Genomic DNA, 27,555 nt, shown 5'->3' with positions numbered 1-27,555 from the left:
AATAGAGATAAAAGACTATGTGGATAGAGGAGAGATATGGAGTTGGGGTGAGGTGGGGAGAAAGAGGGAGGAAAAGAAATTGAGAGAAGAGGGGGTATGGAGGGTTAGAGAGAGATATATATAATCAGGCGCAACAAAAATAAATAACTATTAATAAAGCTAAATTGAATAAGGCAGCTTGCACCAATCCTTAATAAATCAACAAAAGATAGCAATTATTCAGAATAATTCTGAGAGTGCACTGAATTGTTCACACAGTGGTCATTTTATTAAAAAGCAATTAATTAAACATTAAAAATTATATATAAAAAACCAATATAGGTACTTTAGCTCAATTTAATCACACAACTGGTATCATACTCTGATTATCACAATATAAATTGATAAATTGATAAATGTTCATAGAAATTAAATTTCATGCAGGTGATCTTAATGTCCAATGGTGCTCTTACCCATTCTCGTTGGTAGATGGTATGTCCATGAAACAAGCGGGAAGACAATTTATAGATTTATGGTGTGCAATGAAAGTCACTGATCATTGATGAATAAATGGGGTATTATATGTCCATAGTATATGCTAAGTTCTTGCAAACTGTAGTACTGATAGGTCCGATGGAGTTTAAGCCATGTAGCTGGGATGGAGAATGATGGTGCTTTATATGATGGTAGTTATGATACTCAACTGGCTTGGAGTTTTTGGAATTACTCCACCAGCCGGGAGTGTGCACAAGGAGGAGATGAAAATGCAGCTGATGGTATGCGGTCCGTTGCTTCTACTGGCATAGTGCTGACTCACTTGTTTGGCTTCCAGTGCCCGGCTGCTGCTCTCGGCATCCTGAAATAGAATTAACACAGAGGGATTGCCGCGGGTCTACCTCTGGCTCTGTGGCTCTGTGATGAAAATCTTTGGAATTGGAAATCAAGGATGTAGCAGGAGGTGATCAAATTGGCAAAGGTGTAACCCAGACTTTACGCGTTTCTCCGTAGGGATCTGACAGTTTCCTCAGAAGATATGGAAAATATGGTGGCTTCTTTGATAGTTCCACATGTTGTATCTTTATTTATATTTCTTTAGCTATAAATCATAAAACATCTAAAACATTCGCATATATCAATCATTGTCGGCATCATGGGCCACTTCGAAGAACAACATATATGGGGTGGTCCATATGGGGCAAACCTAGTGTGCTATGGTAGGTACATATACAATTTTTTTTTTCATTTGGAGAGGTGGTATTACTTTAGCACAAGAATTTCTGTTATCACTTAACAAAACACTTATGGTTTGAAGTTCACTTCCACTTATGACCACTTTCAAATAAATTTCTTGTATATTCGATTAACATAAAGGGCAATTGTATTACTACATCCACCTATAAAAAAGATGTAGATAGTGGGAGATATCTTAATTACCATAGCTGCCATTATAAGCCATGGCTGAACAATATTCCTAAAAACCAATTCTGTAGGATCAAAGAAATAGCACAGAGGATTCCCAGTTTAGAACACAATCAAATGAAATGACAGAGGCCTTTTTGGAACAAGGTTACCCAAAACAACTTCTGGATAGAGCAATGGCTGAAAGTTCGAAGACTGACAGAGAGTCTCCTGAACCCTAAAATAGAATCAGGATCTCCATTCACAGACAATTTTTATATCTAAATTTAAAGTATACTCAGAACAAATAAAAGGAATAACAAAAAACAACTAGATCTTGAAGTGTGACAATATATTAGCTCCACATTTAAAAGATGAACCTAGGATCATCTTTAAGAAGAATAAAACTTTAAAGGACATATTATCACCCAGCAATTTTAATAATATGAAATCTTAAGAACCAAGTCAATTGGTAGATAGAAAGGGTTGCTATATGTGCAAGAAAACTAAATGTATGACGTGTCATCATATGAAAGAACCAAAGAGTACCTTTCAATCAACCAATCTAGGGACCTTGCATAATATAACAAGTCATATAAACTGTCAAACCAGTTATGTAATTTATTTAATCACTTGTATATGTGGATTACAGTATGTAGGCCGAACAATTAGAACTTTGAATACAAGATTCCTTGAACACCGAAGAAATTCAATTAAAGGTGTTATGAACCATTCCTTGTCTAAACATGTAAAAATAAAACACAAGGGAGATCCGAAAGTATAAAAAATTCAGGGAATTGAACACATAGCTCCTACATTTAGAGGAGGGGACCGGTTTGATAGGTTGTGTGCCCGAGAAGCATTTTGGATCTTTTCATTAGGCACATTGTTTCCAACTGGCCTTAACGATAATATTGAGCTCAATAATATTTAATTGAGCTCAATATAGACCAATATGTGTATTACATTTATAATGTTATTATGGATAGCATTGATGACATTGATATTACTGTCATTCTGAGGTGTTGCTTTCTTTTATCCTTGTTCTATTTTATTCTCTGTTTTCTCTATACATATAAATAATTATAATTATAATCAATGTCGAAATACTGTATAAAGATAAGCGTGTTATAACATGTTAATTAAAGTGGTACTTGTGTAGTTTCATGGCGGCAGCTTACGCTACGTTTGAAGCTACGTTATTAGAGTAGCCCAATGGCTGCCTTACTTGTGTAGTTTCACGGCGGCAGCCTAAGCTATGTTATCAGCATAGCCCAACGACTGCCTAGCATAGTCAGCGTAGTGACTCCACATCAACCCTGAGTAGTCAGCGTAGTGTCCCCGCTTCAGGCTCGGTGGCTCGCTGCGCTCACCATACTTTATATAATCAAGTCCACTCCGACGTGGATAGTGGGGGTATGAAAAGGTCGGGAGGACACGTAACACGTCCGCTCGCCACACTTCGGGTTGGAGTGGATAGTGGGGGTGTTTCAGGAACACATTCACAGCTGCCATACCATACATCTGAGACAGTAATGATGACATGTGTTAGCTATTAACTGGATTTTAGTTCTTAATAATAATAATAAGAAGAAAGCAACTTAAAAAAGTACAGTAATATCGAAATTATCAAGAAGAAAAAATTAAACAGTTATTCTTCTGATTCTGCAATGACAGAAACTGTGTTAAGCGGCTGCGGGAACACTAAGCTACGCTGATTCTTACAGGGACGCTCGCAGAAACACTGAGCTACTTTTTACTATGCTGGCCACGGGGACACTACGCTCATTCTGACAGGGATGCTACGCTGACTACGTAACTGCCGCCATGAAACTACACAAGTACCGATAAAGTCTCTTCGATATATAAGAATATCCTGTTTGAGTGAAAATATATTTAATTATTGAAATATGGAAAATAACAAAATTGTGATTAGAAGTTCCCAAGTTCGAAATTGAACCAGTGTCTGAGGTACTGAATATTGCTGGTCTGTCTCTTACAATTTGAGCCACAGGCTCTAATGTTATTGAAATGAAGTGTTTAGGAATATTTGAAATTATGGTGTGCTAGACACAAAATAAAAATAAAAGTAATAAATAATGGAATAACTAATGAAAATGAATAAAATAGGACTACTAACCTTCAGTGATGCCGACAATGATTTATAGCTAAAGAAATATAAAGATACAACATATGGTACTACAAGAGTTAAGCCAACAGATGGCTTTCTACTCTGAATAAAGGTGTGCATTAAGCACAGGTGAACTCAAATGAATGCCTTACAACGATTGGATGATCCACCTTTTAAATATCAAAGAAGCCACCATGTCTCCCATATCTTCTGAGGAAACCATCAGATCCCTATGACGGGAAAAAAGTGTAAATACTGGGATACACCTTTGCCAATTTGATCACCTCCTGCTTCATCCTTGATTTCCAATTCCAAAGTTGTTATCCATCACGGAGCCGGCACCTGTGAAGCAGAGGGAGACCCGCAGCGATCCCTCTGTGTTAATTCTATTTCAGGATTCCGAGAGCAGCAGCCGGGCACTGGAAGCCAAACAAGTGAGTGTTGGCGGCCGGGTAGAAGTCACTCCCGGCATCGCCACTTGTATATCAGCGCTACGCCGGTAGAAGCGACGGACCCGCATACCATCAGCTGCATTGTCATCTCCTCCTTGTGCACACTCCCGGCGGTGGGGTAATTCCAACAACTCCACGCCGGTTGAGTATCAAAATTACCATCATATACAGCACCATCATTCTCCATCCCAGCTACATGACTTAAACTCCATCGGACCTATCAGTACTAAAGTTTGCAAGAACTTAGCATATACTATGAACATATAATACCCCATTTATTCATCAATAATCAGTGACTTTCATTGCACACCATAAATCTTTAAATTGGCTCCCCGCTTGTTTCATGGACATACCATCTACCAACGAGAATGGGTAAGAGCACCATTGGACATTAACCCCTTACCACCGCAGCCTGTTTTTGCCTTCCTGACAGAGCCCTTTTTTTCAAATCTGACATGTATCACTTTATGTGGGGATAACTTTTTTTTGCTTTTACTTATCCCAGTGATTTTGAGATTGTTTTCTCGTGACACATTGTACTTCAAGTTAGTGGTAAATTTTGGTCGATACAGTCTGTGTTTTTTGTGAAAAATACCAAAATGTCGTAAAAAATTGAAAATTTAGCAATTTGCAAAATGTTAAATTTTCTGCTTGTGAGACAAATAATCATACCACTCAAAATAGTTAATAACTAACAAAGACCATATGTCTACTTTATGTTGCCATCATTATTTCAACCTCCTTTTAATTTTTTTGGACACTAGGAGGCTTAAAATATGAATAGCAAATTCTCAAATTTTCAAGAAAATTTCAAACACTGATTATTTTAGGCACCAGTTCAGTTCTGATGTGACTTTGAGGGACTTGTATGTGAGACACCCCCATAAATGATGCCATTTCAAAAACTGCACCCCTCACAGTATTCAAAACAGCATTTTGGAAGTTTGTTAACCCTTTAGGTGTTTCACAGGAATTAAAACAAAGTGTAGGTGAAATTTCAAAATTTCATTTTTTTTTGCAGATTTTCAATTTTAATACATTTTTCTAAGGAACACATTAGATTTTACTAGATAAATGTGACGAAAAATTGATTCCCCCAATTCTTTTGTTTTCATAAATATCCTATATGTGGCCCTAGTGTGCACGTTGACCAAACCACAGGCTTCATAATAGAAGGAGCACCTACTTGATTTTGGAGCCTCCTATTTATGAGATTATTTTTTAGGCACCATGTAGGTTTCTAGGCACCATAAGATGCTAAAAGTTAGGAACCCCCCCACAAGTGACCCCATTTTGCAAACTACACCCCTCGGGGAATTCATCTAGGGGTATAGTGTACATTTCAAACCCCCAGGGGTTTCACCAATTTTGGTACAACTGGGCTGTGAAAATAAAAAATTAAATTTTTTTACACAAAAATGCAGTTCTGGCTCAAAATTTTTCATTTTCACAAGGAATGAAGGAGACAAAGCACCCCAAAATCTGTGCCGCTATTTCTCCCGAGTACGGCAATGCCTCTTTATGTGACCAAAAAATACCATTTGGGTGCATGGCAGGACTCAGAAGGGAAGGAGTGATATTTGGATTTTGCAGCACAGATTCTGGTGGAATGAATGGTGGGTGCTATGTCGCATTAGCAAGACCCCCGAAGCACCAATACAGTGGAACCCCCCCACAAGTGACCCCATTTTGCAAACTACACCCCTCAGGGAATTCATCTAGGGGTATAGTGTACATTTCAAACCCCCAGGGGTTTCACCAATTTTGGTACAACTGGGCTGTGAAAATGAAAAATTTCATTTTTTTACACAAAAATGCAGTTCTGGCTCAAAATTTTTCATTTTCACAAGGAATGAAGGAGACAAAGCACCCCAAAATCTGTGCCGCAATTTCTCCCGAGTACGGCAATGCCTCATATGTGACCAAAAAATACCATTTGGGTGCATGGCAAGGGAAGGAGTGATATTTGGATTTTGCAGCACAGATTCTGGTGGAATGAATGGTGGGTGCTATGTCGCATTAGCAAGACCCCCGAAGCACGGTGAAATGATGAACCTAATAATCCATAGATGTGTGGTATATTTTAAAACACTCCTTCATACATAGGCCGGGTTTGTCGGGGCAAGTTTCACAGTGGAAAATAGTTTGCTTTCTTATTCCCTTTTTATAGCAAACTTTGCACCTTTTTTGTGTCCTGCCCTTTTTTCCAGTGGAGGGGATTTCGTTAGGAAAATGCTGCCCTGATACAATACGGGGGCCAGTACTAGAAGTACTGGGGCCAGTACTAGAAGTACTGGGGCCCTCTGCCTGCTGGTTCCCAAATATTAGGCCCTTTATGACTTCCTCTTGAAAGTGCATAAATGTCCCCGTCTGGCTGGTAGAACGGAATAGTACGTAAGCGTTATACAGTGCCATCTGGATGATATACACGGCCAGCTTCTTATACCATATTTTTGTTTTCTGCAGGGCACTGTACAGCTTCAGTACCTGATCTGAAAGATCCACTCCGCCCATGTACTTATTGTAATCTAGGATACAAATAGGTTTTGAGGTGTGGGTACTGGTACCTCGTACAGGGACGGAGGTGGTACTGTCTCCGTGAATTGTTGTCAGTATAAGGACATCCCTCTTGTCCTTATATTTGACCAACAACATATTTTCGGTGGATTGTGCCCTGCTTTCACCCTTTCTCAGTAATTGGGCAACGTGCGTTTTTGGGAGGCCTCTTTGGTTCTTGCGCACAGTACCGCAAGCTGCTGTACCTCTTGAACCAAGGGCCTTAAACAGGGGGATGCTGGTGTAAAAGTTATCCACATAGAGGTGATAACCCTTATCCAGGAAGGGGTGCACTAAATCCCAGACAATCTTTCCACTAACACCTACGAGGGAGGGGGGGGCATTCTGGCGGTTCAATTCTTGTGTCCTTCCCTTCATATACCCTAAACCTGTGGGTGTACCCTGAGGTACTTTCGCACAGCTTATACATTTTTATGCCATACCTTGCCCTCTTATTGGGAAGGTACTGGCGGAATTTAACCCTTCCTTTAAAATGTATAAGTGACTCGTCTACACAAATGAATTTTTTGGGGATGTACTGTACATCTCAGCAAATTTGGCGCTGAAATGATCAATGACCGGCCTGACTTTGAATAGCCGGTCAAAGGTGGGATCATCTCTGGGTGGGCACTGTGCATTATCGTTGTAATGCAAAAATTTAAGGATCGTCTCAAAACGAGTCCGGGTCATGGCCATACGATGAAGTGGGGTGCTGTACAGAACATCTGTACTCTAATTTTGTCTAATTTCTGGCTTTTTAACTATGCCCATATGTAACACCAGACCCCAAAACGTCATCATCTCTACTGCATCTACAGGGGTCCACCTAGCAAATGATGACGTGGGGTTTTGGGCAATAAACTGCTGGGCATATAAATTACTTTGGTCCACCATTAAATTTATAAAATCATCAGAGAAAAAGACTTTGAAAAAGTCAATTTCTTTGAGGCCTGTAGTATCAAATTGGATTCCTGGGTTGGCCAAAAACTCAGGAACCTGGGGCTCAAAATTGTCTCTCCATACGAGATCAATCATTGGGGGGGGGTCTCAGCTGCTCTACGGGGGCGTCTTTGAGGGGGTCCCTCATCACTAGAGGAGGAAGAGGAGCTTAAGACGAATGCAAATTCATTGCTTACTTCACTAGCTGTGTCAGTGTCAGAGGCAATAAGGGCATATGCCTCCTCCGCTGAAAACAGTCTTTGCGATGATTGGGACATTTTTATTATTTTTGTGTTTGTGTAAGTGTAGTGTTTCAACACGTGTATAGTGTAGGGGGGGTACAAACTTTATTTCAACACGGGGGGTATGTAGTATGTATGTAGTGCTTTAACACGTGTAAGTTAAAAGAAAAAAAAAAAAGCTCCTGCGCCTGCACAGATGTTGGTCAGTAACGTCCGTCACTGATCAGCGCTCAGCGGCCACAGGACACCCACAAAATCACCGTGGGTGTAAAAAAAATTAAAAAATTAAAAAATTAAAAAAAAAAAACCCCACAGCACCCTCCAAAAAAAATAAATAAAAAAAACTGCTGATGAGTCAAAGGCAACAGGAATTTGATCCAAAAAAAAAAATTAGATCAACCCTGTGCCAAAAATGCTGATCAGTGATGTACGTCACTGATCAGCGCTCAGCGGCCACAGGACACCCACAAAATCACCGTGGGTGTAAAAAAAATAATAAAAAAAAAAACACACAGCACCCTCCAAAAAAAAAAAATTTTTAAAAAACTGCTGATGAGTCAAAGGCAATAGGAATTTGATCCAAAAAAAAAAAATTAGATCAACCCTGTGCCAAAAATGCTGATCAGTGATGTACGTCACTGATCAGCGCTCAGCGGCCACAGGACACCCACAAAATCACCGTGGGTGTAAAAATTTTTTTTTAAAAAAACCCACAACACCCTCAAAAAAACAACAACTGCTGATCAGTGATGCAACACTGATTAGCAGTGAGGGGCAGCAGGCACACAACTTTTGGTGCAACCTGACGGGGTATATATATAAAAAAAAAAACCTGCACCCCAAAAAAGTTGCTGATCAGTTAATTTATACTGATCAGCACAAAAGGGGGGCAGCAGGGGGCAGCAGAGACAAAATTACATTATACAATATTATGTTCTATGACACAATGACGCTGCAGCAGCAGCAGCACAAGCACCAGGAAGCAACAGCAACCAGGAAGCAGCAGCAGTTGGCAGCACGGATGCCACCAACGCTGATCAGGTCAGTACAAGGGGACAGATGGGCATGGAGACCGCTCTGCACGCTGTTCCTGACCGGAATGGCGGCTGCAGGGCTGTCTCCGTTATTTTCTGTGAGGTGTAATGGCTGTGATTGGTCCGTCGGTCCGACGGACCAATCACAGCCTTGGGGGCAGGTGGGGTGAGGTGGGGTGACCACCAGTGACCCCTTTACACCCGGTGGTGATTGGTGCTGTCATGACGTACATTTACGCCATGTGTCGGGAAGTACATCCCGACCATGACATAAATGTATGTCAAATGTCGGGAAGGGGTTAAGATCACCTGCATGAAATTTTATTTCTATGAACAGTTATCAATTTATATTGTGATAATCAGAGTATGATACCAGTTGTGTGATTATATTGAGCTAAAGTACCTATATTGTTTTTTTATATATATTTTTATTGTTTAATTAATGGCTTTTTAATAAAATGACCACTGTGTGAACAATTCAGTGCGCTCTCAGAATTATTCTGAATAATTGCAACCTTTGGTTAGAGAGAGTGAAGAATTGGGAGAGAGGGGGTGAGGGGATGAGGAAAAGAGGAGGCGGGGAGGGAGAAGGAGATGGGGTGAGGGAGCAGGAGCAAATGCCACTGCAAGAAGTGCATATAGAATGCATGCATGGCAAGTGGGGAAGTTCTAGGAAGATTAGTCTTTGACAAGAAAATGTTCCTCTATCTAGGAGACACAAAATGTAATCATGCAAAACATGTTCTTTCAGCTAAAAATTAAAGTTAAGCACTGTGTTATCTGTGGCTTATCAGTCACTGTCCTTGAGGTGGTTCATTTAATGATAACTATGATCCCCCCCTCCTACCCAGCAAACGGTGATGTGTGCCCAGTGCACTCACTAAACACCCCCCCTCATCCCCAATGCAAGTGCCACTGTGTATCCAGTGCACTCACTGGCACTGGGTCTCCTGTTCATCAGCAGCAACATCCGGGTCTCTTCTTCGCATATGCTGGCAGCTGCGTCTCCTCAGGCATCCGCTACCAAATCTGTTTCCATGCACCGGCAGTGGCTGGGCTCCTCATTGGAGCTGCACAGACAGCAATATTTAATAATGAAATAAGAATCAAAAGGGTGCAGGGGATTGCCTTGGGGACCACAAGCCTTCAGGCCCCGTAGCAGTTGCATCCCATACACCATCTATAGTTGCACCATTTGTTGCTTCTGAATCTGTAAAGCAATCTTGGTAATATGTACTGTATATTGCACAATTTCTATAGAAAGGAAGCATAACTAATTTTACCACCTATATATTTTATACTATGTCCTACAGTGTACATACAGTGTAATAATTAAGCACCACAGAGCTATTGTAGCTAGATACACACCATTGTTCAATGGAGAAAACTAGGGCTTACTCAAAATATGCGGTATAATAGAAAGACTTCGTTTCACAAAAATGAGTGCTGACTAAAGAGGTCCAGCACTTCAGTATGCCTTGTCAGGAGTGGGGTCACTGCTCCATATACTCTATTATTCTATGGGCTTATTCATCAGGTCTGCAGCCTGGTGGGGGCATGGTCTTGGTCTTCTCATGGTAAAGGAGAGGCCACATAATAATCCTGAGTTTTTTGGTTGTAACACAGTCCTTCTTAAGTAATGTTGCTTTGTTGTTTGCATTTTGTTTTCCTTTGGGTTAATGCTGGTACAGATGGAGTCGGCTTTAACTTTGCCCGGCACCCACCAGATCCCTTTCACTGGCGAGCCCCGGCAATAGGGACTCGGATGCGCGTCCCAGTATCACGGCGGTTGGGCAGCGTCTCCCTGCCCATCTCCGCTTCAAGGAGACGCTGCCCAGTTCAGGGGGGGGGTCGGGGAGGGGGACCGGTGGTGAAGGCGGTGGAGGCGGCGGGGACCCCCGGCAGGCTCCGTAGCCACGGGGCGCATGAGCGCTTCGTGCATGCGTGCCCCTGGCGGTAGCCGGCCACTGGCAGGCGCTGGCGATAGAATCACCAGCCCCTGCAAGGATGAAGAGGGCTACATCTGTATAATGCTGCTGTTGATTTTATGCTGACCCTTTATAACTAGACCCTTCATGTACTAGACCCCTGGGGTCCTTAAGGACTGGCATCCTAACCTATACTAAATACATAACGCTACATAAACTTGTGTTCATCCTGTTTACTACCCCAACCAGCAAACTTCCCCCTCCAGCAAAAGGTGTCAATCAAATCTAATAAATATATGGTCAATAACTCTATCACTATAGTTTAACACTCTTAACAAATACAGTATCTTGCTATATTCATGATCGGTGATCTATCCTTGGAATACAGAGCTCTGTAATCTAATTATAGAACAGATGATCTTTGTTATCCAATCAGTGAGATCCCAATCCTCCAATGTAAAGATATAGAGCAGGGCTGGGAAACACTGCCCTCCAGATGTTGATGAACTAAACATCCCAGGATGCTTTGCATTAGTTTTACTATGTGGCGATGCTGAAACTGATGCAAGGCATGCTGGGATGTGTAGTTCATAAACATCTGGAGGGCCGGTGTTGCCCAGCCCTGATATAGAGGATGGTGTTTTCAATCTCTGTATTTTCTATGAAAGAAAGAGGAATAGTGCAACACCTTTTGCTAAGAAAGGAATAACAATTTTATTTATGCACTCACAATTTCCATATCATAAAAAAGCATATAATCACCAGCGGGTGACAAAGTTGTGGGAGGTTACACTCAGAAGTTCTCCAACGATCCCCAAAGCTTCGTAACCTCTCCTGGTCTATTTTGAAGTAGATGGGTGAAAAGCAATAGACCTCCAATAAAACGGGTGATTCTACCAGCCACGGGAACACCTGCTTAATGCATTTCAGACCTTCGGGTCCTTCGTCAGAAGCAGGATGTTTCCCATGGCTAGTGAGGTTTAAATAGCAACAAAGGGCGCCAAAGAACCTAACGCTCTCGGGCGCCGATACTGAGACCGGAAGTGAACGGAGCTTCCGTCGGAAGTGGGGCACGCATCTGGTGATTATATGCTTTTTTATGATATGGAAATTGTGAGTGCATAAATAAAATTGTTATTCCTTTCTTAGCAAAAGGTGTTGCACTATTCCTCTTTCTATCATAGAAAATACAGAGATTGAAAACACCATCTTTACATTGGAGGATTGGGATCTCGCATTTGATGTTCCTTTGAGAATTTTCCAAGGACTTTGTTGCACCTCTACAATATACTGAGGACGCTTATTCTGTATTTATGTCATTACAGTGTACAGTAAATCATATTATCTGAAAGCACTAAGGGTATTTGATTTTTCTTGTTGTATGCTATTTACTAGAAGGTTGGTGAACCTTCTGATACCAAATTAGCAGCAGCATTCAGACATCAGCGCAAAATAAGTACTAAACAAATACACTGTTTTATCCAATCAGTGAGCAATTTCTGTCTCATATGATTGGTATATAAGGATCATGTGGTGTATCAAGCTTGAAGAAATGCACCCAGTATCTTTTGACTATAGGGGGTATATTTACAATAGGTTCTAAAAAATAAACAGATACCGTAGCAACTAATATACCAATAGCAACCAATCAGATTCTGTCTGATTATCTAGTATTCAATAGAAAAATGATTGACACAATCTAATTGGTTGTTATGGGCAACATCACTACTTTTTTATTTTTAAAAGCTTTGGAAAATTTACCCTTAGGTCTCTGATTAAAGATGGGTAAAATGGGTCACTAAGAAGAGCTGGGATCAAGCGATCATTCCATGAAAAGATCTGGATCTTTTAGGCAGATCATCGGCTCGCTTTGAAAAAAGGGGTGATTTGATAATAACGAAGCATAATTTGTTTTACAATCATTTATTGCCATTTTTTAAAAACTTTTTTTTTTTTAAACAGTGGGCTGAACAAATAAGAACATACATGACCAAGTAAAACACTGATCGACGGCAGAATCGCCATTGATGGAAAACATTGATGGCGTCTGCACCGATGGCCATCCCTAGCAGCAGCAGCCTTGTTATTCTTTCTTTCACTTGCAGTCACAGCACTGTACTCAGTCTCCAGAGTTAGTACATCTCAGCTGCCACAGATGGCAGTGCTGAGCTCAGACAAATGCATTGTAATGAAAAACGAAACAGAAAGCAAAGGAATGACAGTTCACCTTTTTGGGATCGGCGGCTCACTCACTCTTATATGAGATCTGTCCAAAAGATCTGCTTCATTTGCAAACGACCCATCTCTAACTTTGATCAAAACTATCAATACAGGTTGGCTACTCTTTAGATCACCTGTAATGAGATGTACTACAGTATGTGCTCTCATATATCAAACAAAAACAAATTTTCTCATCCTTTGTGATAACAGAGATTCTAATTGATAGTTTCATAAATTGTAACTCCAAGTACTGTAGGTTATTTACATATTTACTTGTGGTTTACTACAACATTACATAGTTACATAGGAGGTTATTCTGGTTGGTGCGGTCCTTTCCGAATTCTTTCGGAGCTGACCAAACGCCACGCTGTGCGGACATTGTAAGAACAAACGCCCACAGGTCCTCCGCATTCGGACGGACTCACTCTCTAAGAAGAGGGTGTGTTTTCGCACAACATCCAAACCGTGCGTGTGCGGTGGCCACACAAAGATGTCCTACAGCGTCAGAACGGATGGGAAGCTGCCCGTACGCACCGATGCGGGGTATGTCCGCAAAACTCACGACTGTTATCTGAAGTCATACATCTGACACATGACACACTTATGCAATTAGCCAACCTCATAAAAAATGGATTGTTTGTAATTGTCATTAATTAAATCCTAATTGATACTTAAACACATTACTACCACTTTACATTAGCTGAATGTAAAAGTGACATGTAAAATTATATTATTGGTACCAATTTCTGACCATTGCTTGCAGTATAAATGTGGGTAAAAGAGCAAACATGCAGTGGTGTTTTCAGCTTATATATGTGTATTTACTAATGGTCCATTTAGGCAGCAATGCTTTCAATTGAAGCAATGAAAAGAGTGTAATTAATGACTAATGAGTTGAGGAGTGGATTGTATTGTGTTCAGCTGACAGTGCTTCAGGTGCGGGCATACTAATTGGGCGAACCGAATGCCTAGCACATGAACAAGTGGTCTCCGCAAAGTGAAACTTGCTTATGAAGTCTGCATATTTCATGCGTTTTGCTTCGTTTGCAGTCGGTGTGCTGTCCGAATGCACGCCTACCAGAGTTAGTGCACTCCCTCATGTACGCCCATATTTACGCCAAGTTTTTCCCACTTTGGAACCACGCCCTTGTGTAGGTCCGAATGACGCCCATATTACGCCCATATTTCCCGAGTCAATGCGGTGCACATTTGTGGACGGTATTACTGAGAACGAGGCTACGCATGCGCAGACGGCTAAAAAGCGCCCTCCGAAAGAATTCGGAACGGACCGCACCGAACAGAATAAGGCCCATAGTTACATAGTAGGTAAGGCTGAAAAAAGACTTGCGTCCATCTAGTTCAACCTAGTATAGATTATCCATTACTGATTTGGTATCCATTGCTGATTTGGTAGGTTCTGATATTTTACAGACAGATTATATTTCTTATTTGTACCCATGGATGTTTTTATCTAGTAAATGTTTGTCCAACTTTGCCTTGAACGCATTTATTGAGCCAGCCGTTACCACCTCTCCGGGAAGAGAGTTCCAGAGTTTGACTGTTCTGACCGTAAAGAAATTCTGGTACTTATGTATTATCTGGGCTCCCATGTTAAATGCACCCCATTTTTTCATACCCCTACTATCCAACTATGCATGTAGTTGATGTTATATAGTTTGGCGAGCGCAGCGAGCCACCGTGCCTGAAGCGTGGCGAGCGAACCTAGCCCCGCGAGGGGACGCGGTCTCATAAGAAAAATGGGAGCCCAGATATTACATAAGTACCGAAATTCTTTCTACTAGCTGAACGAAATCTTTTTTTCTTCTAATCTATACTCATGCCCTCGCGTCCTAGATTCCATTCTAGTAGAAAAGAGGGTGTGTGACAGTTCCTTATATTGGCCCTTGATATAATTGTACATGTTGAGCATGTCCCCCCTTAAACGTCTCTTTTCCAATGTAAATAGTCCCAAATTGCTTAATCTCTCCTCGTAGCTTAAATTCTCCATTCCCCTAATAAGCTTTGTTGCTCGTCTTTGGATTTTTTCTAATTCTATGATGTCCTTTTTATAGTGTGGGGCCCAGAATTGCACTCCGTATTCGAGGTGAGGTCTTACCAATGCTTTACACAGTGGCACAATTACCCTTGAGTCCCTAGTTTCCATTCCCCTCTTAATACATGCTAGAATTTTGTTGCCCTTTTTTGTAGCTACATTACAATGGGCACTACATCCCAGTTTGCTGTTTATTTGGACTCCTAGATCCTTTTCATGTATGGAATTACCCTGTTCCTCTCCGCTAAGGTTGTAACTTGCACACTGGTTGTGTCTCCCAAGGTGAATAACCTTACATTTATCTACATTAAACCTCATCTTCCATTTTTTTGCCCACTCATCTAGAATTGCAAGATCATTTTGAAGCATGGTGACATCTTCTGATGATTTGATGACTTTGCTAAGTTTTGTATCGTCCGCAAAGATGGATACATTGTTGAGTAACCCCATCCCAATATCGTTAATAAAAATGTTAAATAGAATGGGCCCTAAAACCGAACCCTGGGTCACTCCACTTAGTACCGGTATCGTATCTGATACGGCACTATTCACAACCACTCTTTGTTCTCTATTACATAGCCAATTCCCTACCCATCTGCAGATATTTTCACCCAATCCTAGGTTCTCCATTTTATTAATCAACCTCAAATGCTTTAGCGAAATCTAGGAAAATCACATCTATAGCATTTCCATTATCAAGGTTTTTGCTAACCTCTTCATAGAACCCTAGTAGATTATTTTGGCATGAACGATTTTTCACGAACCCATGTTGGTTAGTACTGAGAAGACGGTGATGGTCTAAATATTCCTGGATAGCTTCCCTCAAAAATCCTTCAAATAGTTTACCACAATTGATGTTAAACTAACGGGTCTGTAATTAGCGGGATCTTCCATTTTTCCTTTTTTAAATATTGGCACTACCTCTGCTATTCTCCAATCTTTTGGTACTATACCTGACGATAGTGACTTGCTAAAGATATAATGTAGAGGGGTAGCTAGTTCATCCCTTAATTCTATTAATACCCTCAGATGAATCCCATCTGGCCCTGGTGATTTATTTGTTTTGAGTTTGCTTAGCCTCAGTATTATTTCCTTCGGCGTGAAATCCACAATGAGATCTGGCTTATTTGTCCCGTTTGTGGTAAATGTTCGTTCAACAGTCTGCTCTCACTTAGTAAATACTGATGAGAAGAACTAATTTAACAGTTTTGCTTTTCCCTTGTCCTCAGTAACACTTTTTCCACTAATATCAGTTAATGGGCCTATGTTTTCCTTAATTAAACGTTTACTATTTATGTATTTAAAAAACTTCTTTGGGTTGGTTTTGCTTTCAGTGGCTATGCACTCTTCATATAATCTTTTAGCTGCTTTGATTATCCCTTTACAAGTTTTGTTTGATTCTTTGTATTTTGCGAACGCCTCCTCATTCAAGTTATTTTTATTATGTGGGATTCACAACTAGAGCTTTGACTAGTGGTTCAATGAACAGGCCCTGGTTCATGGAACACTAGAAATAACCTCTATCAAGTTGTAAACTATATTGTTTCACTAGGCACATGGTGACTATACCGTAGTACAGATGGAGCAGCTCTCCATCTGTATTACACCGCTGTTCGTCATCCGCCAGAGTCGAGCACGCTTCCAAGAGATGCACGAGTGCCCAATTCTGACGGAGCCCGCTGCCGCCCTCTGCTGCCTCCCTGCTGCTCCCCTGTCCTCCCCGTAGCTGCCCACACTCCCCCCTAACCCTGCCACTCCCCGCCACCCTGTGACTAGGAAGCCTCTCCGCCAGCCTGCACCAGGCTCAGGCGATTCCCTGAGCTGGCTGAGAGGCACTCCATCTGTAATTTAGTAATACTGTCAATGTGTGGTTCTGTTACTCTTACAGGAGGGAGCAACCTTCAAGGACATCTTTCAGCAAGGGTAATACAGGATGTTTCAGATTAATACACACAATACAAGACATATCAACAATATTTTCCACTTGTTGAAAGGTCAGATGTGCATGGATATTTAGTCCTGAGAATTATCAAACTTTTAGTGCAGCCAAAATGAAACATGTATATGGAGCAGTTTACTGAGCAACACAGTAAAAAATAGAATTCAATACAATACGTTATTGTGACACCAGATAATAGAAGCAATTTAAAAATTTCAATATAAAAATAAGACTTAGCTTTGTCATTTTACATTTATTATCGAGAATCATCACGTACATTTATTGTATAATGTCATTGTATAATGTAATTATTCAAATGAGCCGCAAAAGCCTAGAAGAAGCTGATTTGATCTTACAATATTTTATCACAGGGACAAATGATATGGCAGTAAATTCCCATTCCAAGCCTCAATGCAAACTGTAAGCACTCAACAAACAATATCCGTACAGGCAGCTGTTGATTATTACTAATTCATGGTTATTATGTGGGTCACTGCGAAAGTGACTCAGGGACCCATTTAAAAAATGTTTTAGCTAATGACCTACATAAGACATACAGTAGCAGTGTCTGTGCATGTCCTAAGACATTTACACTCCACTCAAGAAAGTATATGGTATAGTAGAGTGAAATATTTTGTAGTTACTGACTGACAATAGTTCAGACTGACAATACAGAAACAATCAGCCAGGTGCTGCCTCCCTACAAGTGTCACCCTTATACACCTGCCTCATGTGTCTAATGGGAAAATCACCACTGATCAGACATTCATAAGCTTAGGCCTCAGTCAGAATGTGCAAACAAGGACCGATGCTGAGTTATACAGTGGCGTAGCTTGGTTTGGGGCGCCCCCCTGCATTAATGGGGGGGCGCCTCCCCCCTGGCCACCGGTGACCGCCCCCCCCCCCCTTCGCCGCAGGCTTACCTGTCTGCGCGTCCCGGCTCCCCTCCTGGCTTCAATTAATAATTCTATACAGACGGACCACGATACAATGGCCGCCCCCATACCACAGACAGTTTCAGAGAACTCTCTCCTTTATGGGGCGGCCATTTTATCATGGTCCGTCTCCATAGATTTGATTGAAGCCAGGAGGGGAGCCGGGATGCGCAGAGAGGTAAGCCTGCGGGGGATGGGGAGCAGGGGCATTACTATAGCACTGCAGCTCCCCGGCGACCCCACATGCACAGCGCCCCCCCCCCCCGCGACCACGGGGGGCTGCGGTGCTATAGTTACACCCCTGGAGTTATACATATGGTAAAATATGCACTGTGGTTCTGAGCACACTTAGAAAACAGGCTGCACACATACAGTATATAGAGGTAGGATTGGAGAAGGAAGGTAAATTGAGCCTTATGCATAGACAAATATACATGCTACAGTATTGCAACTGCAATTTTGTGTTCAGAGGTTGTGTAAAAATATGCAAATGTTGCAGCCGCAGAGATTTGTATTTAGATGTCCACTGTGTATGAAGAAGCAGACATTGGTTGATACCTGACCTTCTAATGCTGCTTTCACACCGCAAAACCTGCTTAGACCCGGTATTTACAAAGTTTTAAATACCAGGTCAAAATGTCCCTTTCAGACCTGACTTACTGGGCAGGTTTTGCATTGTGAAATTCTGTACACTGCAAAACCCCTTTAAGAACTGGAGAATTCGGTACTTATGTATTAGCCGGGCACCCGGCTATGCTACGCTGACAACGTACCTTAGGTTACATTGTCAGCATAGCCATTTCCGGGCACCCTGCTAATATGTCACTTACTTACGGCGGGCGGAGGGGGGAGATCCCGGCGGCCTGAAGGGCGGCTGCCGGAGCTTCATCCGACGGGGACTGTCATGGCGGACGAGAGTGTGGGGAGCCAAGTGCCGGAGGAGGGGAACGCTGGAGCCGGGGACATCATTGAGGTAAGTATAATGCACTACACAGGCACACACACAACATCCACTAACACAATCACATCCCCACTATCCACATGGGCGTGGAGTTCATTTTATAAAGTGTGGCGTCCGCTCGCCACGCTTCAGGCTCGGTGGCTCACTGCACTCGCCACACTTTATAAAATTAACTCCACGCCCACGTGTATAATGGGGGTATGACGTGGATAGTGGGGATATGATCCATTATGTATTAGCACAGCTCTAGTTATGTAAATTAAGTCGTTTACGTAGCCAGCATAGTGGTGTATTGGTATTCTCAATACACCACTACGCAAACTACATAATGGGCGCCCTGCTAATACATAAGTACCGAGAATTCTCACCAAATCTCTAACTTACTGATTTTCACACCCTATTACTTTCCCCTCATACTGAATGTCTTTCAGAAAGTAGCGCAGAACACATTCACACATCTTATAACTTTTTGCATATCTCAAGTGGTGTTTCTCTTAATTTGTGGAAGTGTTGGCTGCTAGCTATCTGTCAGTGTCAACTGTGCTGTTTAGGCTTATTTAGTTAAATTCTATACCTGCAGAGGTCAGCCTCCCAGTACAGCATCATTTGTGGAAGGTTGCCAGGGTCACGTCTTCCAAATCCCACTGCATTTATGTGAGTTTCAATCCCCACAAAAATGCCCCAGCAGATTTCTTATAATAATTATAATTGACAGTGGATGGCTGTATATAGGGAAATTGAAATTTACATAACTCCTGAATTTTCAAAGAGAAGCAAATTATTCCAAGCAAAATATATTCATTCCATATGCATTGCCAGGTTAACATTAGATGTATTTCAGATACACTGACATTCAATTTTTTAACCATTTAGTAGTAAAATATGCATTTTCTATTTGATTTGAATAGAACTAAATAAAATAGAAGAAAAAAATTAACTCTTAAATATAGCAGGTACAGTATAACCCACAATACCATGTAGGAAATCAATATATATATCAACAACATATATTATACAAGTGTCCAAATTAGGATAACACATTGAATAGGATTCTGTTTAGCAATATAGGGGGTGATTCAGACCTGATCGTCAGGTCCGAATTTGCTCCCCCGGCCGATGGTGGGGGTTTGTGGAGATTCACATGTGCAAACACTCGGAGTGAACGGCTTTGGTGAATTTCACATTCGCTTGGTCATTTGCTCGGTAATGGGTGGATAGGAGGTGGGCAGGGAGCGGATGCAGTTGACTGCCCAGCATTTTTTTGGCATGCCCATAGAAACATTGGATGTCCATACCAACTTGGAGCAAGCTAGTGCGGGGATTCATTCAGCCGTGCATTCGGCAGGGCGCAGAGGACATTACCTGCTCACTAGGTAGCCAATATATGATGCAGCCTAGCGAGCAGGTCTGAATCAGGCCCATAGTTCCGAAAAGTTACAACTTACATTCAAAACATGTATAATGAGGTCCTTTGGAGATCAGCAGCATGTATACAGAGAAGGCACTTTCTTCCATGAGAGATTAATTATTCCAACGGTTCTATAGAACATTTTTTTATTTGCTATATGTGAAGCATGAAACATACCCTTGAATAAATTAAATTGATTGCCAGATAAATCTCATGGACCTGATAGCTTCAACTGAGGCACTTTGTCTCAGATGACATACGGAAAGAACATCTAATTTTCTCCTCTTTAATATACTGTATGAAGATCAGGCAATTGCTTTGAAGATTTACACTGTCCAGTCCTGTGATTTGGACGAAAATACATCATTTTCTGAACTCAAAATATATAGCAAATTAAAAAAGAGACTTGAGACACATAGTGGCATCCTTCCGTTGCTGTCTCATGAAATATCCAATTTTCTTAATGACTTTTGACTCCTACATACAGTACATTCTTTGCATGTGTCAAACAAGAACATGAAATTATACCTCAGGGACTGTTAAATGAAATGTTTTCCTGCTTTCAAGGTCATGAAACAGGTTTAAAATGGGAACTACAATTGTTTTCATTAAATATGATTTTGTTGTGCAAAAATTGGTGACTTTGGCCTTTATTCAGATCTGATCGCAGTACAAATATGTTTGGAAAATGGGCAAAACCATGTGCACTGCAGGTGGGGCAGATGTAACATGTGCAGAGAGAGTGAAGGGCCCCTTACTTGTGAGATTTTGTGAGATTTTGTGAGATTTGACCCAATTCAGGTGGATTGAGTCAATTTATCTGACAAAATCTGATGTGCCTGATGTGTAGGACACAATGCACAATCCCGTGCCATTGGGTATAACCAAGAGATTGTAAGAGATTGATCCTCCTGCACATAGGATAAATCTCGAGTCAATCAGGTCCAGTTTGTTGAGCAAGTGTAAGGGGGCCTTTAGATTTGTGTGAGTTATTTTGTTTCTGTGCAGGTTAAATACTGGCTGCATTATTTTTACACTTGAATTTAGATTTCAGTTTCAACACACCCCACCCAAATGTAACTCTATCTGCACATGTTACATCTGCCCTACCTGCAGTGCACATGGTTTTGCCAAATTTGTACTGCGATCAGATCTGAATAAGGGCCTATGTGAAATCTTAAGTGGGAACTGAGGATCATTTATAATATATATATACAGAGCCAGATTAAGGTCTAAATGGGCCTGGAGCTGAAAATTATCAATGGCCTATTATGCACAATAATAGGGGTTGCGGCCAGCACCTAATAATGTGGGGGGCGTGACCAGTGTTCTGTTTGGGTGGTCTGCTCATGGGTGTGTCTGTATTTGTGTAAATACTTTCAACTAATTATATATGCCTGGAAAAGGCAGGGGGCTGGCATAAGAAAAATGCAGGGAGATATATTGGAGGGTGCCCTCCAAAGGTGCACATGCAGGGTACCGATGTTCTAAGATATTTGCAGGGCGAGGCAGCATTCCAGTCATAAAAAAAGTACTGAAAGCCGAAACTTGGTAGACAACATTTCAGCACCTTTTATGTGGCTACCTAAATTTACCACACCATATACCACTTATACAAATCATGGGTACTTGTTTCCTAGCACGGCCACAATCGCGGGCATCGGGTGTAATTTTTAGTGGTCTGCGACTTGACCGACGCGATGCCCCCGATTTCCCATTGAAATGCATTGAAAAAAGTCAAAATCGTGTCCGTCGCGTCGCAGGCGGCTAAAAAAGGCTTAAATGGTCCAGACGCGATGCCCCCGATTTCCCATAGGAAACAATGTTAAATTCCTTAATTTAACCGCGATGCCCCCGATTTCCCATAGGAAACAATGTTAAATGGCTCAATTTACCCAAATCATCATAGGGAACAATGGTAAATGGGCCAGAAACCCCCCAAAACACCCCTGAACAGTGAAATGTCCCCCCAAAAGTAGTTTACGCCACCCCACGATCAACGTGAACCCGAAGCGTGGCGAGCGCAGCGAGCCCGCGAGGGGCGGCGGTACGCGTCCTCTGACCTTTTCATACCCCCACTATCCACGTCGGCGTGGAGTTGAGAATAGAATAGTGTGGCGAGCGCAGCGAGCCACCGAGCCCGAAGCGTGGCGAGCGGACGCGGATACCTTCACAGGTAAACGCGTCCCATCGCGTGCTTCACAGGTATCCACGTCCCCTCGCGGGGCTAGCTGCGCTCGCCACGCGTCGGGCTCGGTGGCTCGCTGCGCTCGCCACACTATTCTTTTCTCAACTCCACGCCGACGTGGATAGTGGGGGTATGAAAAGGTCGGAGGACGCGTACCGCCGCCGCTCGCCACGCTTCAGGTTCACGTTGATCGTGGGGTGGCGTTAACTACTTTTGGGGGGACATTTCACTGTTCAGGGGTGTTTTGGGGGGTTTCTGGCCCATTTACCATTGTTCCCTATGATGATTTGGGTAAATTGAGGCATTTAACATTGTTTCCTATGAGAAATCGGGGGCATCGCGGGTAAATTGAGGCATTTAACATTGTTTCCTATGGGAAATCGCGGGCATCGCGTCTGTACCATATCACCCAATTTTTTAGTGCATGCGATGGCCGCGATGCCCCCGATTTTTACTAACGATGCCCACGATCATGATCGGTGTGGCCGTGCTAGGAAACAAGTACCAAATCATGCAACACAATAGTAACCCCCTTATACTGTACTTGCCTCTTACACATTGTGCCACATGGAATGAGCCAAAATTCACACTGACTGAGCCAAAATTCACACTATGGCACACAGATTAAGGCAAAATACACATTTTGCCACATGGATTGAGCCAAAATACACATTATTATACCAAACAGATTGAACAATAATGCACAATATGCTTTACAAATAGGGGCATTGCGCGCTGAAGGCGTGCATTAAAAATTTACACCATAATGCCCATTACATGTTAAGCCAAACACCATATTCTCCATTACGTATTATGCCAAACACCATAATGCCTATGAAAAATGATGCTACTTAAGTGTTGCTTACCAACATGTTCATTGCCAGGGGTTCCATGCTTATTGCCAGGGATTCCATGCTCATTGCCATGTGGGATTACATGCTCATTGCCAAGGGGGAATACATGCTTGCGGTAACTGGGGGATAGCCGCCGCCGGGCAGAAATGACAGCCATTGACAGCTGGGCAGAGAGCAGGGGGCTGCCTGGCTGTATTCAGAGCACTGCATGTCCCGGCTATTTGTAATAATACCCCTTTCACACCAGAAAATGCAGGGATTTACCCGGGAATATGGCCCCAAGATCATGCAGGGACATTCCTGGACTGGACCGTTTTACACCAGCCTAGTCCCTGCATTTTTTTGTGTGAGGGGGAGAGAAAACAACCCCCGTCCCCCTTTAAACAACCAGCTACATCTTCGGAACCAACTGACCGATTTACATGTAGGCTTCAAATGATTTTGGTCCCGTGAAACTGGGCCATTTGGTTCCAAAGAAATCTGTCAAACAACATGAACAGCCATGAAATTACATTTCAGAAATGAAAAAAAATTGGTTTACCCGCAATATCTCTAGAACCAATGAACCCATATAGACCAGGTATCAGATTGAAGGCCCAGCGATTTGGGTTCGACTGAGATCAACCTCAAGCTTCTGTGATGCCGGAGGGGGAACTGGCAGCCGTTGGAACCGGGTGGAGGTCGGAATTAGCGGGTCCCATGTTATCCTATGGGGAAAACGTTCCAGGTTTGCCTGTCGGTATCTCTGGTTCCCGGGGGGCTACCGACACGGGGCTGGGCTCGTTGGAAAGCTCTGGCCCTCAGCTACAGAATGGGCCTATTTGGAGAATGGGCCTGGAGCTGTAGCTCCATCAGCCCCATTGTTAATCCGGCCCTGTATATATATATATATATATATATATATATATATTATAATTGAGAAGCTTATTTGTACATTTTTAGTGCAGATAACATATTTATTGTAATAGCTAGAATCTGATTGGTTGCTATGGGCAACATCTCTACTTCTATAAACCTTTACTTTAGCATAGAAAATATACTTTTTTACTTTCTTTCCATTTATGACTGTTCTTATAGGTTCCACCCTGAATCTGTAGTCCTTCAGACTTGGGGCCAGATGCACTAAGCTTCAAAAGTGCTAAAATGGAGAGTGATAAACAACCAACCAATCAGCTCCTACCTGTCATGTCACAGACTGTGTTTGAAAAATGTAAGGCAGGAGCTGGTTGGTTGGTTGTTTACCACTCTCCATTTTATCACTTTTGAAGCTTTACTAAGATTGGAGCTCTATTGAAAACAGGATGTTGCTCAAAGCAACCAATCAGACTCTATTATCTTCTAGAAGGTTCTTAATATATAAGAAATAGAATTTGACTGGTTGCTATGGGCAACATCTCATATTCAATAGAACTCCAATCTTAGTAAATTTACCTGTGACTGGGACAAAAAACTCTGAATTTATTAGAGCTGTGGTTGCCTGATCTAAAGTTGTTTAATGGTGGTTCTGAAAGACTGAGAACATAACCTGTTTATGTGATACAGTACCTGTCACCCATTTGTGTGAAGAGGACCTTCATCACTGGTCCCTACATAACCACTGGCGGGACCTGAGCCCAGCCTTCGCTACTGCTAGAGGGAAAGAGAGGGTACATTTTTTCAGAGGGGAAAAAAGTTAAGGTGCAGGTAACAAAAATGTATAGCAAAAAAATAATACAAGCTAATCTAGGGCTCTCTGCGCGTGGTATACCATACAGACAATGTCTAGATTGACAGTCATTGGCTTAACAGCAGTGTCAACATGCGCAAGGTTGAAATTTAAAAGGGTCAACACAAGCAAAAGGTCGACATTCAAACGGTTGATACATAAAAGGGGAACATGAGTTTATCATTTTTTAGATGTCCATGTCAACACCTGAGCATGTGGGCCTCCAACTAGTGTACAGCGTTCCCACATATGACTCGCTTTGCTCACCTTGGGGGTTATTCTAGTTCATTCTTTCTGACAAAATCCTTCTTAGATGGACAAAACCATGTGCACTGCGGGTGGGGCAGATGTAACTTGTGCAGAGAGAATTAGATTTGGGTGGGGTTTTACTTCAAAGTGAGATCTATATTGCAGTGTAAAATCATGCAGTCAGTATTTTCCCTGCACAGAAACAAAAAAACTCACCCAAATCTAATTCTCTAATTCTCTCTGCACATGTTACATCTGCCCCCCTGCAGTGCACATGGTTTTGTCCATCTAAGAAGGATTTTGTCAGAAAGAATGAACTAGAATAAATTTCCCGCCAGGTGCTACCACAGCGCTTGCCACAGTTTATTGTTTCCAATTAGGCTGGTCCATGTGGATCAAAAACAAGAGATACAGTATAGACCAACCTGCTTAAGTGGGAAGGTATACGAGGTGCTTAGCAGGAGTAGTTTTATATCCAGCAGCTGGTATACACAGGATAGTTAGTCCTGTAATATTATGAGTAACCAGAATAAAAGAAAACTAGCAGCGCTAATTGAAAAATAAAAATGAAGGGATTGGATTGTCTTTACATAGAATAGTAATACTATTATTTAATAATGTAAACAGAAGTGAATAATTAAAAAACGACATGAAAACAAATCACAGTGACAAAATACAGAGATAAAATGGGTCTTTTTGGTATATTACCCTCTTAGTGTAAGAGCCTAGGGAGTCCATTCCATTAGCTGCCCCAATGGGCATTAACCACCACAAGAGTTACTGGTAGGTTGCCTAATAAATTGTGTCTGTCAGGCATGTCCAAACTCAGGCCCGGGGGCCAAATGCGGTCCCTGCTGTCATTTCAAGTGGCCCGCAGCCTCCAGCAGGAAATGGGCAGAGCATCAGATGTGGGAAGCACAGCACAGGACACTAAAGGTGGGGCCCTGGCGAGCGCGCCTTTACCTTGCTGTCTGCTGCAGTGAGGAGGTGCCGGCCGCCACAGTCAGATGTGTTTGGCGTCCTACCCCTGCTGTTGCAATCGTATATCACCCTACTCCACAATCACAGTGACAGCAGTGTTTGGGGAGGGGGGCAGCAAGGGGGAAGCTTGCTTCCGTAACATGCAGAGCAGAGGAGGGCAGCAGCGGGAGCCCAAGCATCTCCTATCCTTGCAGTGCCTGCTTTGCCTCTCCTTCCTCTGGCTCACACAAGGGGCTGGGAAACACAGAGAAGGGAGGGGGCAGAGTGGGGGACATACAGTGAAGGAGGGTCAGGCTGGGGGACATACAGTGAATGGGGGCAGGCTGGGGGAAATACAGTGAAGGGGCAGGCTGGGGGACATAGTGAATGGGGGCAGAGTGGGGGACCATTCTGATGTGATTAATGATTCAAAGAATGTCAGGCTGAATGGTCGGCCCCCACACATTTACACTTCACCAAATCTGTCCCTCGTCGCAAAAAGTTTGGACACCCCTGGTCTATGTGGTCGGCCCATAGTTGGTAGAGTAACCGATTATCCACTGAGGTCCTGGTTGGTATAATGCAGCACCTGAATCTTTAGTAAACATGAGCCAGATGGGGGTGGAAAGAACAAAGTCCAAGCATTAGGGGACAATAAGTTTGCAGTGCCCCAGGGGCTGGTTCGGGCTTCAATCCAGGTCCAAATAGATTTTGAGGGTAGGTCCAGCAGGTTACTGACGCGTTTTTCCACACCTGGTGGCTTTATCAAAGGTAATAAAACCACCAGGTGTGGCGAAACATGTCAGAGAATAACCCACTGCAACCAAAACTTGATAAATATGCTTAACCTACACGCCCGATATCAAACACTGATAAGGACAATTGCAATTATCCGTTCCTCTTTCCTGTTTATAGCTACAATATGGTTAAATTAATAACCTGGAATGTTAGAGGGTTAAACTGTAGGATTAAAAGAGCCTTGGTTCTTAAAGAGTGTAAAAATATGAATGCTGATATAATGTGCCTACAGGAGACCCATTTGAGTGGGGGCCGTCTGGCTTCTCTAAAAAGGCCTTGGATAAGTCATATGTATCATTCACCCTTCTCATCGTCATCTAGAGGGGTTTCAATACTGATTAGGAAATCACTGGTTTTTGAATTGGGTTATATGAAGATAGATAGTGGGGGTAGATTTATATTCATGCAATGTAAAATCGAACATACTGACTTCTGTATACTGAGTGTTTACATTCCTCCCCCATTCACATATGATGTAATTAAACAGGCAGTGGAGTTTGTGGCGTCCTATCCCGAAAACTGGGTAATCTGTTTGGGGGATTTTAATAACGTACTCTCTCCAAAAATAGATCGATGGAATGGGGCTGGAAGGAAAGCAGTTAAGGAAGATAATAGGTTTGCTAACT

Source organism: Crinia signifera, chromosome 1 (genome assembly GCF_055691185.1).
Source record: "Crinia signifera chromosome 1, ASM5569118v1, whole genome shotgun sequence".
Lineage (NCBI taxonomy): Eukaryota > Metazoa > Chordata > Amphibia > Anura > Myobatrachidae > Crinia > Crinia signifera.
The sequence above is the reverse complement of the archived record's forward strand: the minus strand, read 5'-3'. Positions refer to the sequence as shown.